At 32.3% G+C, this 16,403-nt stretch overlaps 1 long non-coding RNA gene across 2 annotated transcripts; it reads left to right on the top strand.

Annotated features, from left to right (window-relative positions):
* The first annotated feature begins 61 nt into the window (after positions 1-61).
* On the top strand, positions 62-8,798 carry LOC139522322 (uncharacterized). 2 transcript variants are annotated; one of them, XR_011664385.1, is made up of 4 exons: positions 62-111; positions 1,757-1,829; positions 7,421-7,627; positions 8,661-8,798. It is a non-coding gene; the product is annotated as an uncharacterized lncRNA (long non-coding RNA). The 2 variants fall into 2 exon arrangements; XR_011664386.1 differs by having other exon boundaries at positions 8,664-8,798.
* The last annotated feature ends 7,605 nt before the right edge of the window (positions 8,799-16,403 follow it).

Genomic DNA, 16,403 nt, shown 5'->3' on the forward strand with positions numbered 1-16,403 from the left:
AATATCTTGCAAAACATGTTACACGGATTAAACATAATTTAATTACTTCTGGGTATAAAAAGTAAAATACGGTTGATGAAACTAAATGCTCTTAGCCAAGCTTTCTTAAAGGTATGACTTATATTTTTTTCTTTTCTTTTTCTTTTTTTTTTTCTGATATTGTGCGTTTGTATATATGTAGGTTTACTTATTATATCATCTTCTCAACCAAGAGAACCAAGAAAAAAAAACATATAGTTAAGACAAATTAACGATAAAATATGAATAATGGCATTTCATATTTTGAAACAGACTTCATCAGCTTTAATATGTTCTTGCTGTCAAAGTCAGTATCAAAAACAAATTATTATATGTATGATGAAAGATTGTTGTTCATGTCATATCAAGGACATTGTAAATCATAAATTTTGATTTCTAGTTACATTGAAATCATAGTGAACCGAATTTAATCAAGTTAAAAGAAAAGAAATATAGAGAGAATGATGCCCCAGTTTGTATAATGCCTTATAAAAGGACGTTAATAAGGAAGACACCACCCAAATTCGAACTTGATCTAAGTTGTGTGGTCATAACCGTTGTAGATAAGTTTCATAACATTTCGTTGAGGTAAACTAATGTAGAAAACAAAAACTAAGTTTTGGAGGTACACATAGACGTACAGATGGACAAGATAACACTTAATGGCTACTCTGCTTCATATAGATATCAAAGGTGACAGGCTTATAATTTGATAGCCCATACACGCGTTTCGCCTACAATAAAGAGAGGCGAAAGGTACCAGAGGGACAATCCAACTCATAGATCGAAAATAAAATGACAACGCAATGGTTAAAAAGTAAAAAGACAAACAGACAAATAAATGTACACACGACACAACATAGAAAACTAAATACTAAGCAAAACGAACCCCACCGAAATCTAGGATGATCAGGTGCTCCGGAAGGGTAATCAGATCCTGTTCTGCATTAGGCACCCATAAGACTCATAAGTGACGTTCCGGTCAAAATAGTTAGAAAGGGAAGCAAGTAGTTGAAGAGCATTGAGGACCCAAAATTCAAAAAAGTTGTGCCAAATACGGAAAAGATAATATATGCCCGGGGTAAAAAATCCTTATTCCATGTATTTTGAATATTTCAGATTTTGAAGACCCTTAATTTAAAAAAGTGACAATGTAATAGATATACATGTAAACACCGAAGTGCTGACTATTGGGGTGGTGAAATCCTCGGGGACAAATAACTGTCTTAACACATTTTGTCAAACTCATAGATCGAAAATTAAATCACAACGCAATGGATATAAAAAAAAGACACACAGACAAATACTAGTACTCAAGACACACCATAGAAAACTAAAGACTCAGCAAAACAAACCCCACCAAAATTTGGGTATGTTTACAGGTGCTCCGGAAGAATAAACAGATCCTGCTTTACATGTGGCACCCGTAAGACACATTAGTGACGCACAGGTCAAATAGTTAGAAAGCCAAGCAAGTATCAAGTTGAAGAGCATTGAAGACCCAACATTTCCCCAAAAAATGTGCAAAATACGAAAAAGATAATATATGCCTGGGATAAGAAAATCTTTAGTATTTTGAATAATTCAGATTTTGAAGACCGTTAATACATAAAATATAATGGATATACATGTAAACACCGAAATGCTGACTATTGGGGAGGTGATATCCTCGGGGACAAAACGTCCACCAGCAGTGGCATCAACCCAGTGACGTAACTAACATACTTTTTTTATTTAGATTTCCAAGTGTATCTAACTCTGAAGCATGCAGAAGATTCTTCTTATCCTTGGTCTAGTATTGATACTGGCTGGTGAGTTGCACATTATATATTACCAACAGAATTAAGGAAAAAGGGAAAAGATACTATAATATAAAAAAAATTAGTACTACAAATGGGATTAACCGTAACCTGTTTGTAGTGTTGTATTGAAGAGTTGCTGTCACAATGACGTAGATCGATCCTCTTACTCCTTTTATACAAAGCATGTAGTTAATCCCAAGAAAGGGATTAAAAAAAAATATGTCTAAATATCGATTCACATTGGAAACAATGTTTTGCAATGTCCTATTTCATTATGGTCATCCCAACCGTGTGGAGATGTAATGTTTTAAGTTCTGATTTGATTGGACAATAACCACAATTAACATATAATTTCATCAATTTAAACTAAGTATTTGAAAATATTCAGACAATATTCAATCCTTGGCTACTGGGAGCGTTTTCTTGTAGGGTAAAGAAAAGGGAACATACATCTTTGAAAAAGGGGAGTTCAAACTTTCTCCTAAACTATTACAATATTTAGTAATTCCGCTTGAGTGAATTTTTTGAAAAACTGAGGCTTTTCTACCTCAGGCATAGATTACCTTAGCTGTATTTGGCAAAACTTTTAGGATTTTTGGTCCTCAATACTCTTCAACTTCGTTCTTTATTTGACCTTTTTAACTTTTTCGGATTCGAGCGTCACTGATGAGTCTTTTGTAGACGAAACGCGCGTCTGACGTATATTAAATTTAGTCCTGGTATCTACGATGAGTTTATTTACTGTAGTTAATTGATTGGGTTAAATTTGTTCATACATTTGATTTGAAATCTTGATTGCTGTCTAATTGACGAACTGCCGACAATTATCCAACACATACAAAATAGTTTTAACTTTCAAGTAAACGATTAGTACTGATAATTAACAAATACTCCTCGCATTCGCGTGAATTCATGTCTTAATCGTTGAATATTTTTCTATATTTTGAATTTTTCAATTAGTTATTCTATAGTTGACTTAAAAGATACTCTCTCTCTCTCTCTCTCTCTCTCTCTCTCTCTCTCTCTCTCTCTCTCTCTCTCTCTCTCTCTCTCTCTCTCTCTCTCTCTCTCTCAGTGAATTTTGTTGTTCGACTGATGGTCTAATATTCTCGTCTTAGACAGCAGCTACCATAACAGTTAATGATTGCGACATTATGTGAAACATCTATACATTTCCGATGATATTTCTCAGGAATTTAGAACTTTGCAAAGTGCGTGTATGCTTCAGTTATGGTAATTGGAGCATGCCATACAAAGCCAAAGGTTTTTTTTTTATTTCATCTGACAATAAAATACTGTATTTTCTATGTCAAAATGTTCAGTTCTCAACTAGAACAGTACTTATATCGATCTTCATTTAAATTGGTATTACGTTGTACGAAATTTTACCTGGCGACAAGTTTATATGTTTGTTAAAGTGACCCAAGCTAATCAACGGTTTCAACGGGTAATCCGTTTATCGAATAGGGCATTTATGATCATCAAGATTGACTTATTCAAACAGAATCGGTCAGTCGACATTTGTCTTTTCATTTAAAGAATGTTTCAACGAAAACACACTTTGCAATGTTTATCCTAGTTTCATGGAGTGACAGGAAGTCGAAAACCATACTGAACTTGTTAAACAGTACTGGTTTTCCGTTTTACAAAAACGCAAATTAAGATGCAGTTTGTCTTTGCTTGCTTCAAAGGAAAAGCGCATCTGAATAAAGAACTATGACTTAATTCTATGTGTTACTAACATTAGGATTCCCCCTTAAGATATGTCTAAGATAATGCCTACATAATTCTGGCTTTAGAATCAATATGTCTAGGTCTTGTTAGTTATGGGCAAAATTAAAAAAAAAAGGTCTTAGTAGCAGGATGGATAGGGTTTTTTGGTGCATTGGTCATCTTTTTCTGTATTATTTATTCTCTAATACAAATTGTTATTATTTAATAGGTCAACACACCCATTGTTCTGTTTTCTTCATTAAATTACCTGTTTGTTGCTTCTTCGTTATTTTTTTTTAATGAAAAGGCAAAATTCTGTACTACATATAGACTATAACTATAAGGACAATAGTCACTATCTAAGTCTCATAAGTCACTGCTTGGAGACATGAACATTCATATATGATGTTTAGTGGCAAAAACACAGGTGCTTTATTTTATACATTATTGTCATATTTCTATTCTTCTACATATGAAATACTGACAAAGAAAATAAGAGTACACATGTTGTCTTTTTTATGTATATAGACCCTATGCAAATACTTACTTTTTGCATATGGTAAATGATGAAAAATGCAGGCTGAGTGCATAAGAAGTATAGCTTTAACATGGTTTCAATTTGGAAGAAGAAATCAAAACAAGGCGGCTCTAAGGTTGGTTCGTTTCAAACTAGCGACAAAACTTAGAAGCTGACGATCTTCCTGGCTCAAACTTTTAGGGAGCAAGAACAGCCCTCGAAAGGGTTTCCGACTTTAAAACAAAGGTCCGTTAGTTATCATAACCTTGAAGAACTTTTTACAAATGTAAAATATAGAGATTTGAATTATTGTGGAATATTTGTTTTCCTACAAAAAAAAAACACTTGCAATCCAACTATATGCTATTTAAATGTACATTCTTTAAAAGACAATCCATGAAAAGTCATGAATAATTATCACGCATAATCGTCATGCTTAACCGATTTGTTAGGTTTAATACCACCATTGATTTACCCCTATTAGTCTTTGTTATATTTGCACTTTTAAAAAAAATAAAATCTGTAGAAATTATCTTTGTTTCAAATAAAGAAATACTAGGCATGAGTAAAGTTTTATCCTGTTCAGTACTATAGAAAAAAAATCACATAGCTGTTCATTGCATATAAAAAAAAGAACCATCATTGGAAGTTAATCAATAAGATGTCTCCCCTTTTTTTATTTCTGTACAAGGTTCAGTCACCATGTAACCTCAAGATTATAAACTATTATATAGGAATCCAAGTTAAAAAAAATAATGGTGCTTTGAAATACCCAAGACATATGTTTATGACACAGAAATCTTTTACTGCAATAAAATGTTGGAGTAATTACCTACAACTGTCAAATTCAAAGGAATATATTTTTCGAGATATTTTCGTATACAACCGAATGTGACGTACCATGATTTGGTGGTATTACACCGGCAAGTATTATTTCTTTAACACCTTTTTGAAATAGTGAAAAGCATCAGCTCGTTCTATATAATACTCTTTTGTAATGAGTCTTAATTAATACTTCTTTCAATTAATTGTAACATGTGTTATGCATTCTTTTTGTATACATGGTTATTTGGGGTCGGTTTTTTTTGCAGTTAAAAAAATACTTCTACAATAATTTAAATCTGTAAAGGAACATAGAATACACCTATGATTATCCAGGATTTCCTCTTTGGTAAGTGTCGTGAGGTTATATGTTGAGTTTATAAGTGAATTGTCAATACCTAACTCGTTTATCAAGCAGTTAATGTAATGAGTTTTAAACACAAAACGTTGTGTTGTTTGGGGCTTTATCTGCGGGGACAATAACATACTTGTCATGAGGTAAGATACATGTTTTTGTAATGAATCACTTTGATTCAAACAAAAAATTCTCTGAAACTGACTTTATCAAGATGCTTGATTCCTTGATTGACAACATATTTATTACGTTCGGAGGACGTGTTTTAAACAGACTGTCGGCATTTCAATTGGAACCAATTGTGCCCTTCTTCTTGCCGACTTTTTTCTTTATTATTATGAGGCTGACTTCTTAGGAAGAAAGATAAGAAGTTAGCAAAATCCGTTAACTTACTTTCCGCTATAAAGATGATGTTCTTTCACTAAATAATTTAAATTTGGTGACTATGTTGAACGCAACTATCCCTTCGAAAAAAAGGAATTCCACAGATACAGCTTAGTCGGCCTCATATCTTGACTTACATCTAGAAATTGACAATTAGGGTCAGTTAAAAAAAAACTTTACGACAAAAGAGAAGATTTCAGCTTTCCAATTGTGAACGTTCCTTTTCTAAATAGCAACATTCCAGCAGCACCTACATACGAGGTATATATCTCCTAATTGATACGATATTTCCATGCGTGTATTTCCTATCATGATTTCCTTGATAGAAGATTGCTGCTCACAAGGAAGATATTTAAACAAGAGTTCCAAATGGTGATGTTGAAGTCATTCCTTCGTAAATTTTACGGACACCATCACGAGTTGGTTGACCGTTATGGAACAACAGTTTCAAAAATGATATCGTAACTACAATCCCCTTGCCTTTCATGAATGTGACCTACAAAATTAAAATATTTACCGGATTTGCTTTAACATTTGATTTTCGATTTATGAGTTTGACTGTCCCTCCGGAATCGCCGTTCCTCTTTTATAGAAATTCATACAATTTATAGAAATTCATACAATTTATAGAAATTCATACAATTCATCGAACATCAATGAATATGTTAAACTTTAACTCCAACTTTATGTGGTTGAAGCTACAAACATATATTTTTTATAGAACGTCAATATATATATGTTAAACTTTTACTCAAAATAGTAGGTCCAGTAAGACCCGTTTTTGGCCCCAACATATAGCAGTTTTACAAAATTGTAAAAATATAAACGTTTAGTTACTTATTGGACACTAGAATGCTTTTGCTACATAAATATGGACTGTTTTTTTTTATAATAATATGTACATACATGTATATCGGGTACTAGCATCATTAAGTCATGCTAAATTACTGAAATCTTCATAATTTTGGCATTTTAGTTAAATTTTAAACGGTTTCCGTGTAGAACGAAAGTGGCCGCATTCGTGTTCATCCTTGATATTTAAGTTGTATTTGATGATAATACATAACATATATAAAGGTTGAGGATGAACACGGATGCGCGGCCACTTACATTTTTGCCAAAAACCATCTGAAAAGTGAAATTTTTCGGCATGTTTGGTAGATTTTTCATATTTGAGCTCGAATCAGATCGTTTTTAAAGACTAAATCAGTTAAAATCTTTCACTTTAACTAATTGAATCAAATGAAATAGACACTTGAGTGTTTAGAAAGTGGCCAAAATCTTTCGTCAGATTAACCAGAAATTTGAGGCCAAAATCAGACCTTACTGGACCTACTCCTTTTATAAAGTTTAAGCTACAAGTTTGTCTTTTGTCATGCATCTGATCACCTTGAGAGTTGTACAGGCTTGGAAGAGCTAATATATTTAGCAAAATATTGCGTATATCTATTTAAAATCTAATAGAACTTTTTTATGTAATGATTAGCTTGTTAAAGTTATATTCTTAAACATTCATATTATTTTAATTCAGTAACTGTATCAGTTCATTTTCATAAACTTATGCCCGCATAAATAGATTGGATGTTGATTGTTGCTATATTTCAATATTATATATAGAAATATATAAGAAAAAAAAACGGAATCGCTTTCACAAAACAACTTACGACTAAGATTGTTCTTAAGTCATTAACAAACCAGTATAATTACGATCAATCTTAGTTGTCAGTGTTTTTTTTAGTGAAATCTACTCCCACAAGCCCTTTGTAGTTATCCTTACCAAAACTTTAAATTATCATTACTTAATTTCAGTTGTGGAACAAACTTCAGGACAGATATGTTCTTTGAATTATTGCCGTAGAAGGCCTAGAAGTAACTGTAAATGTAGAGGCTGCTGTTTGGGGAAATTAGGTTAAAAGTATGGTAGATGTGAACCACGTTGGCGTTTTCCAGGTTCACGACCGATCTGGAGTTGTTTCTGTTATCGATTTCCTCCTTTTCCCCTTCCTCCTCCTCCTCGTAAGTATTATTAGTAAACAAAATCTCAATTTTTCTTTTAGATTTTAGTTGTCTATACTCTGAGGATTATGCAATTACAATATGTATATGAACAAAAAGAAGATTTGCTTAACATATATAATAAAGATCTGGTTTTACTAGTGAGGGTTAATACTTTACACAAGCGTTGTATCAAATGCTTTAAAACTGCTTTTTGGCAAAGTACACGTATCTTGGCAATATTTTGGAATTCGGAGACTTTTTGTATGCTTTTATAATTGTTTATCAGTTATAACATCTACTGGTGTTTATGTTATGAAAACAATAACAGCGTATTGGATTTTTCTCTCAATAGAAATCGATAAGTCAGAATATGTGGCATGAACAGGGATAAAAATTAAAATACAAATTAACGTGGTGACAATGTTACGCTGCAGAATCGTAATTGTTATATATTTTTTTGATACATTACTCATGTATAAAAGAGGGAAAAGATTCTAAAGGGATAATTAGATTCATAGACTGACAAAAACCGGCGTTGTTCGATTGTCCGGAAGAGTCAGCACATCTTACTCTACATGCGCCACACAAACAGATGAAGACTCGAAAAAAGGATCACGATGACCCCTCCTAATATTCTCATTGGGTACAATGTTGGTCACATTAGTTAAGTTTTTTTTATTTGATGAGTACACTATCTCGCTCAAAATCCCAGCTTAGTATTAGGATGTAGTTTGTATTTGTTATATTTTAATACTCAGGACAAAATAGTTTCAGTCACAATCTTAAGTTATCAAGTTTATCTTCTTTCCAATTTGCTGTTCACCTTTTGAAACAAAATTTAGAAGGAGGATTATCAAATACCAAATATATTCGTAACATGGTTATATCTCAAATGTAGAAAAAACATAGTAAAAACTTTACTTTCTGCAGACAACATAATCAAGTTTTGTAACAATACGTTAAGTTGAATACATACTATATAGATAAGAAACTACACCGTAGTTACTTAAGGAAAGTATTTATAACGATAAATGCAATTTTATTTTTTCAGAAGAAGAAGGATCTGGCGCTCAATCGTCAGGAAGTAGAGGGGCGTCAGGAAGTAATGAGACTAGTACTGTGCCGCCAGTATAGAACAATAGAAAGATGAAAGAGATGTCGGATCTGAAATAAAATACTGTAAACAAAATTCTGTTGTATTTATTTTGATATTCTTGTAAATGCAATCATATGATTTTCTAGATTTTTCCATTTTTTTTTCTATTGTTCATTTTGTTCGACTTAAATGTGGTATGAGTGCCAATGAAACAATGGTGTACGCGTTATGTCCTAAAAAATCATAGACGATAGTATTTCTATGAGATTATTTACTCATAGTAACATTATACTACAATGCGTGTGCAAAATGTGTTGCTATAAACATTACATGTCATACATGTGTATGACAATAAACAAATGCATCATGATATGAGTGTCTGAATATTAGCACGATTCCATCAGTCCTGATACCGATTTGGCATATATAAAATTGCTAAGTAGCAATGTTTAATGATTCATAAGAATAACAGCAAGTGGAAAAACAAAACAAAAATGCATTCATATGCCACAATAATATGAAATATGTAATCACGTTAAATTGGAACGTCTGAGCAAACAAACCCGCATCCGGCGTACCCAAGTATAAGTCTTGAAGCACTGCGTAGGTATTTTTTCTTCTACACAGTCATCTTCTTCTTATCGTTCGCCTTTACACTTCAATACCAGTCTCCTCAATAACTTTGAATGTCATCTGTAACACATTCTCTGGTCAATATAGCTTCTTTTTAATGGTGTTTCTGAGTTTCTGTAAGAGATGTGCAATTTCCTGCTCTGCTTCTCAACAAGGACATAAGGAAGAACATTAATTTTCATGACTTTGTGTAGATGCTAGTTGATTCTGTTGTGTCCTATCCTCAGTCTTAAGATGGTTGTTTGTTAGCTGATGGTAGCTATCTTGCTGCTAAAGGGTGTTGAAAAGAGATTCAATGATAGTCTTCATTTCTGTGTAGCAAACTGGATTTTTTTTTCAGTATTTGTTCAGAACCTTGCTTTGCTAATTTATCGGCTTGTTCATTACCCCAAACACCACAGTTTAATGGATTCACTGTAGTACTGTTGTTAAACTTTTGATGTTTTAAAAAGCTTGTTGGAGTTGAGTTAGCTAGTCGTTCGTCAAAGCATGTAGCATCGAGAAGGTACCCGTCAGGAATACTAATTGAGTTGTGATAACGATTTTGTATTTGTGATAGAGTATGCAACATGAGTAAAGGCTTCTTTTTCAGTTTTGTGGTTTGAACTATGTAGGTCTGCCGGCATGTTTCATGGTGTTGCCACACACGAGTCCACCTTTACTGCCACATCTGTCGAATTAACATGCATTGCATGGAGTATGAAATACATATCCTTGTGTATCTCTACTTCATTTGGCCTCCGTTTGGGTACTAAATGTATATACCAGCCCCTCCTTTTGTTCATTTGTGACTGACCTATCTGTATATATATACAAAGTACTCTTACACAGTTTCTGAAAGGAACATATCTGCAGTCATACTCATTGTAAGTGTTTTAACAATGCTACTCTGTTCAGACTTGGTGGTATTTCACAAAACTGAGGTCTGGATGTGCAATTTTTAAGTTAATCTTCACACGATTTGCTTTTCATTGTAAAAGCTATGAGCTCGATATTTCTGGGTAGAACGTCCTGGTGTTTTCTTTGTAAGGTACTGTAAACCAACTTATTTTCGCGAGCGATTTATTTTCGCGACTTTCGCGAGTAGAAAAATAACGAGAATATAAATCGTCGCGAATATGTCAATCTTTGATCTTTCCTTCATAAACTTCATCAAGTTAATTAAATAGCCGCGAAGTGATCAAGAAAGGGTAAAACGCGAAATAAAGTATCCGCGAAAATAAGTTGGTTTACAGTACTTGTCTCAACTGTTAAGCTGGATCTTTTCAGTGTCTGAAGAAAGCTGTTTCAGTCTGTAATATTGTGTGATCTTGTGAACACTGATATTTGGTTCACTTTCATGAAAAATCATGACTTTGCTCTCCCTTGTCTTAATTAATGGGGTAATGTTTGTTCTTTCTTCCGTAATATTTATTGGAATTTATTTCATAGTACATAATCAGAAAGGAGGTGTTTTTCGACAATCAAATAAAATTCCTATGGGAGTCAAATGTGTTACTCTTCTTGTCGACATGTTCCTTTATCATATGAAATATAGTTAACGTAGGAGCTTTTCCGTAAGAATGAAGTTGTCATTTTTCTATCAAATCGAACATACACAATTAAGATTTCTATATTGCTTACGTTTCGAAATTGACAATGGGGCATTTTGTTTCTCTGAGTCAGACTGTTAATGGCGTCTTAACACTAAATCAGTTGAATGATACCTGTGTATTGATTAAAATGTCAGTCTTAGGTACATGATTTTTTTGTAACAAGTTGTTATTGACTTTAAACTTGCTGACAGTAACTGCAAATACTCTCTGATATGTACATATTGTCTTTTTTGGTGTACGAATGTACAAATTTCCTAACCCGTTCGTTCTGTGTTTTTGTTAATATTGTGTTTCTGCTTTGTATCGGTAAGAATATTTCAGTCCTCTCCGACTGTTTTTTTTTTATATTTGTTTATATGTTGTGCTGCCACACCAATGTCACAGGCTTAGAAAAGGCTAAAAGCTAAACGCTCGCAAAATTATTTAGCCCTGACAATTCTGTGAGTGTCTTAATCAAATCAAGAGCCTGTAATTCAATGGATGTCTTTGATTCATGTCTGTCATATCTTTTATCAAAAATAAGTTTATTATAAATTATGCCGTTATTTTTCTCATTTGAATTGCAAAAGGTATCAGTATTTCGTGGCCTTTTACAGCACACTATAAGGTACTGGTTTTTCACATAGTTGAACGCCGCATAGTTGCTTGTAATTGCCAACATCCAATTAACACAACTTTGACGGATAATTGAATCGTACGCACATCTCCCTATTGATGAAATGAGGGTCGGTTTAGACCAAACAAATCTTTACAACAAAAAGACAGGTTTAAGCTTTCCATTTAATTGTCCTCTCCTATAAACTGAAAGGATATCAATACCAAAGGATATCAACAACTAGCTCAGTGCATCGTCAACTGACATGACTTTTTAAATTGCATCTTTATGCATTCATAAAACACTATGAAGCCCACAGCTACCGTAAGCAAAATTGACAATACATGGACATTACATGGACTTGGCTATTATTTTAATGTCCATTCCTTAAATTTAAACAGCTTCTCACTTGTTAAGATACTTATACATACTTGGCTTTCAAAATGTTGGGTTTTAGCGTTCCTCAAGAATGTTTATCCGAAAACTCACTTCGTCTTCAACCAATTTATATGTTTTTCTCCTTTCTGTGACATAAATAAATGACTGTTTCTGATTACAACACTTGTAGTAAGTTTATTCATCGTTATATGCCAATAAAAGCCAGGACAAACAAAGAAAATTCCAATGTATTTTGTAAATAGCAATAGTGATTGTCTACAGACGTTTCCAAATCTATCACTTAACGTAAGGCTGTCTCGAAGTGGTATTCAAATAGTACGACGAACCATGCACGCATCTGGTGATCTCTATTTGAACCTACTGTGATAAACTGCTTTTAAATGTTACTAATGTTAGTTGTTAGACATACTTGATTATAATACTTTTGCGACAGGTTCTTCATGTGTTTTTGTGTATTTAATCCAGTAACTGACATATCGCCTATCCTCTCTTTTTGTTGGTAGCGAAGTTATGACACTGTTAATCTTAACATCTGACATGTCAAAACTATGAGTAATGATTGACAATCAAAGGGTTCAAGATCTCTCAAAAATGATTTAAATATCGTTGGTAAATTAATTGCTCCCTAGATATGTCAATACTTTATAACAGTCTTCAAATTTAATCAGAGTTTATGGAATAGTTGCACCTAAGGGACAATAAAAACTGTTACACTCATACCCAGTCAAAAAGTATACACTATTTACTCGCCATATATTTGAAATAAATCATTTTTGGGGAAAAAATCCATTTTTTAGGAATTGATTTACATTTCCTTTTAAATAATTTTAACTTTTAACGCGACAAAAGATCAATCGACCAGAAACTGAATGTCATAGAAATTAATATAACAAAATCACAGAGTATAGCGCTATCACATTGAAACTGCTTAATAAGTACAGATAGCTCTTATGGTTGAATTTTTTTTTAACATATGTAATAAATACTTTTTTCAAATGATTATATATGGTGCGATGCATAAATATATATATAGATGGATGATAGTTACATGAACATTTGTATATTTGTACTTTGAAAGAAGATAATTCTAAAGGTAGATGTGAAAAGTGTCTGCTGAAAATATTTTATGTGAAATTTTGTACGACCAACAGCATTTCATAGAGGACATTATTTTAATGGTGAAGAAACACAACCATATGTTTGTCCTTATATATCACCTTCTCATTACTAAAAAAATTTGAAAGACTAGTTGGCTTCGAGTAAGGCTAATGATGTGTTGTGGCGTGAAAGTTCAGAAGCCAATTAATGGGCTAGATATACATATATGGTTGACGCATATACTTCTGCTAATCATAGTTCTTGAGGTATTTTTTGTTCATCACTTAAATCCTCATTTTTTTTTAAAGTTCTTTATTAAAGGTGGCATTTTTCTATATAATATAAGAAACCTATTTTAAATTAAAAACCAATTGTTCAGAGAACAATTGAAGGTCTTTCCACTGAAAATAATGTATTTTAATATGAAAGTTGTAAAATTAAGTTTAAAATGTCATTTCAATCGTCAACTGATAGGTTATTGTACGCTGATTCCAGAAATATATGGTTTCTATACAAAAAAAATTAAATAAGGGAGATAATTTGTTACTTCCGGTTTGAAAAATGTTACTTCCGATAATATTTGAATATTTAATTGACACTGATTCCAAAAAGATCTGGTTCTATATACTTTTTAATTAATTAAGTACAAAAAATAGCTACTTCCGGTTTACACGAGGTCTTTTCCGGTTGTTTTTTTCAAGGTTAAATGGTTTGATACCTTTCGCCAAAAGTCTCATGGCTATATCATGTATACATATGAGCTGAAAGCAAAGGTCAAAAACTAGAACGTCAAATTAATCTATGACCTTGAGATCAATTTCAAGGTCATAAACCAAGGACCTCAAATCAAAAGACAATAGGTCTTAATTATATTTGGTTAATCAGTTATATCACCATACGCGTATTTTTAAATACAAGAGGGGAGAAAACTCACTTTTACGTTCACTTTTACGTTCAACGTAACCGTGCAATCAAAATGTACGTGTTACGACATGTCGCAACTAACAATTTAGAAAAAATAATTTGTCGATATCTTATAAGGTTTCTGGAAATTAGTGAAAATAAGCCAAATTCAAAAATTAGAATATGACCTTGACCTTTGACCTTGACCTAATTTTTATTTTTTTTGACCAAGGACCTCAAATCAAAAGATCCTTGGTCTCTAGCACTTATGGTTTACAAGATAGAAATGCATATCACTTATATCAAATGCATAAGGGGAAATAACTCTCATATGGAGCGTTCATACCACTTCGGTCTAAATAGGACAAATCATGCGAAGGATATAACGAGCAATTTTGTAAAATAAATTTGTCATAATCTTTAACGGTTGCGAAGGAGATGTGATAACAAGGAAAACAGTGTTTGGGGAGATAACTCCTACAAAGAAAAGTATTTGTTTACGCAGGGTAAATTTCAAAGGCGCATAAACTGTTCGATATCATATACCAAATATCTAAGCGACATATTGCAAAACAAATGTTTATCGCAAGAACAAAATTAGGCGGAAGAAAAAAAAAATAATCAGAAGAAAAACAATAGGTCTTTCCACAGAAAAGTGGAAAGACCTAATAAAAGAACATGTTAACCCCAGAACACTTTGTTTATAATTTTTGTTTTCTTGGTTATCTTTAGTCTGATAATATATTTCTCAAAATCTTATTTGCAACTGTTAAAACTCCGAGTTGCCATAAAATTATGTAAACCATTCAATATCGTCTAGGAAAACGTGAAGTTCAGGATAATAACAGTGCGAAAAAAATGTACTACTAGTGTTTTTTTTTTTAATTTTGAAAACAATACCAATACAGTATATACGAGCGTATATACTGTATTGGTATTGACTACTTTTGTACCGGAAACCGATACGAAATTCAGCTGACGGCGACAATAGTTTAAGTATTGAATTGGTTAATGGTAAGTTCATTCTGAAGATTTACAATGATGAATTTAAACACAAAGATTGCACATAATTTGGAGTTGCTCATCAGATGTTATGGACTTTAATGAAAAATTTTATATTTCATATTCATATTTTCTTCGACACACTTTAAAGGGATTTGTATGATATTTTCTTATCACGCATCAAACCATTTCGAATATAAACAGGTTTTGAATATATTCATAGAAACTAACAATTAAACCTATCATTCCATCTTCCTAGGTTCAAACGCATAGGGTAAGACATAACTAAAACAATTAAACGTTAGTGACTGTTGACAGACAATACATACCCCTGTTGTGTTATTAACATCGTGTCTTGGTCACTCAAATCTTCAACTTTTAATCTTCTATACGAGGAATAAACAATATTCATAGAAAAAATACTATATTATATTTTGTTGACACTTGTATCGTAAAAATATGTTCCGTACAGTTAAATTAAACTGTCAGATAATCACAAAAGCGTTGACAGTCATACAACTACAACAAACAGGATATATAACCAATTAAAACAGTTTTTGAAACACAATTGATAATTGATTCTGGTTAGCAATATAAACTTTAAACCGAACTTGCAAATCAATTTGCCACCAAAAATATTAAAAGCATGTACACTTTTTCTGTCCATGTATCAAATCTTTGCGAATCTACAAAGGTTGTGAATAAAAGGTAAGGTTCATATATGACCAAACATAGCCTCTTATTTCAACTTTATGATAAAATTAAAAAATTGTTATTTCTAGGCTCTTAAAGGGAAATATTTCAAAAAACGTACTGCTTCGTAAAACAAATTCTAGACATAAGAGTACATAATTGGTCTTAAAATAAGTGCAATTTGCATATCTTGTCAAATACAATACGAAGACGACGAGATTTATGTATCTTGTATATATCTTGTTGCGTTGTAAAAGCACCCCCAACCTTTCAACTTTATCAGAGAAATAATCAAGAATCAACGAACAACACATGCTTCAAAAAAGCTCTCCAACAACCGTTAAAAATACAAAAGAAAGAATGATTAAGAAACCTTAACTTTTACCATTTAGCAACACTAACACTACGAGATATCGGAGAGAAGTTTCTTTATCTCATTTTTAATTTTCAGTTTAAAATTGTTTTGGACTCTAAGATCAAGCAGCTACAATATAGATTAGACACGTCAGTGATATCAAAGTTAGCTCTATCGTTAGAGACTTTATGATGTTATCTCATTTAAGGTACACTTTACTTTGTAATATTCATATGCATTCATATATTATGTAACAATTAATTCTCTTATATGTTCTGGTCAAATATTTGCCCTTGTATGCATTTGAAACATATGTTCGAGTGAAATCCTCTTTTAAATTGTATAATATTTTATTCAACCTAAAAAAATATCACATTTGAATACAACGATAAGTATAAAATGCTTAAAATTGCACATGCAACACA

The sequence above is a fragment of the Mytilus edulis genome, chromosome 5, assembly GCF_963676685.1.
Source record: "Mytilus edulis chromosome 5, xbMytEdul2.2, whole genome shotgun sequence".
NCBI lineage: Eukaryota > Metazoa > Mollusca > Bivalvia > Mytilida > Mytilidae > Mytilus > Mytilus edulis.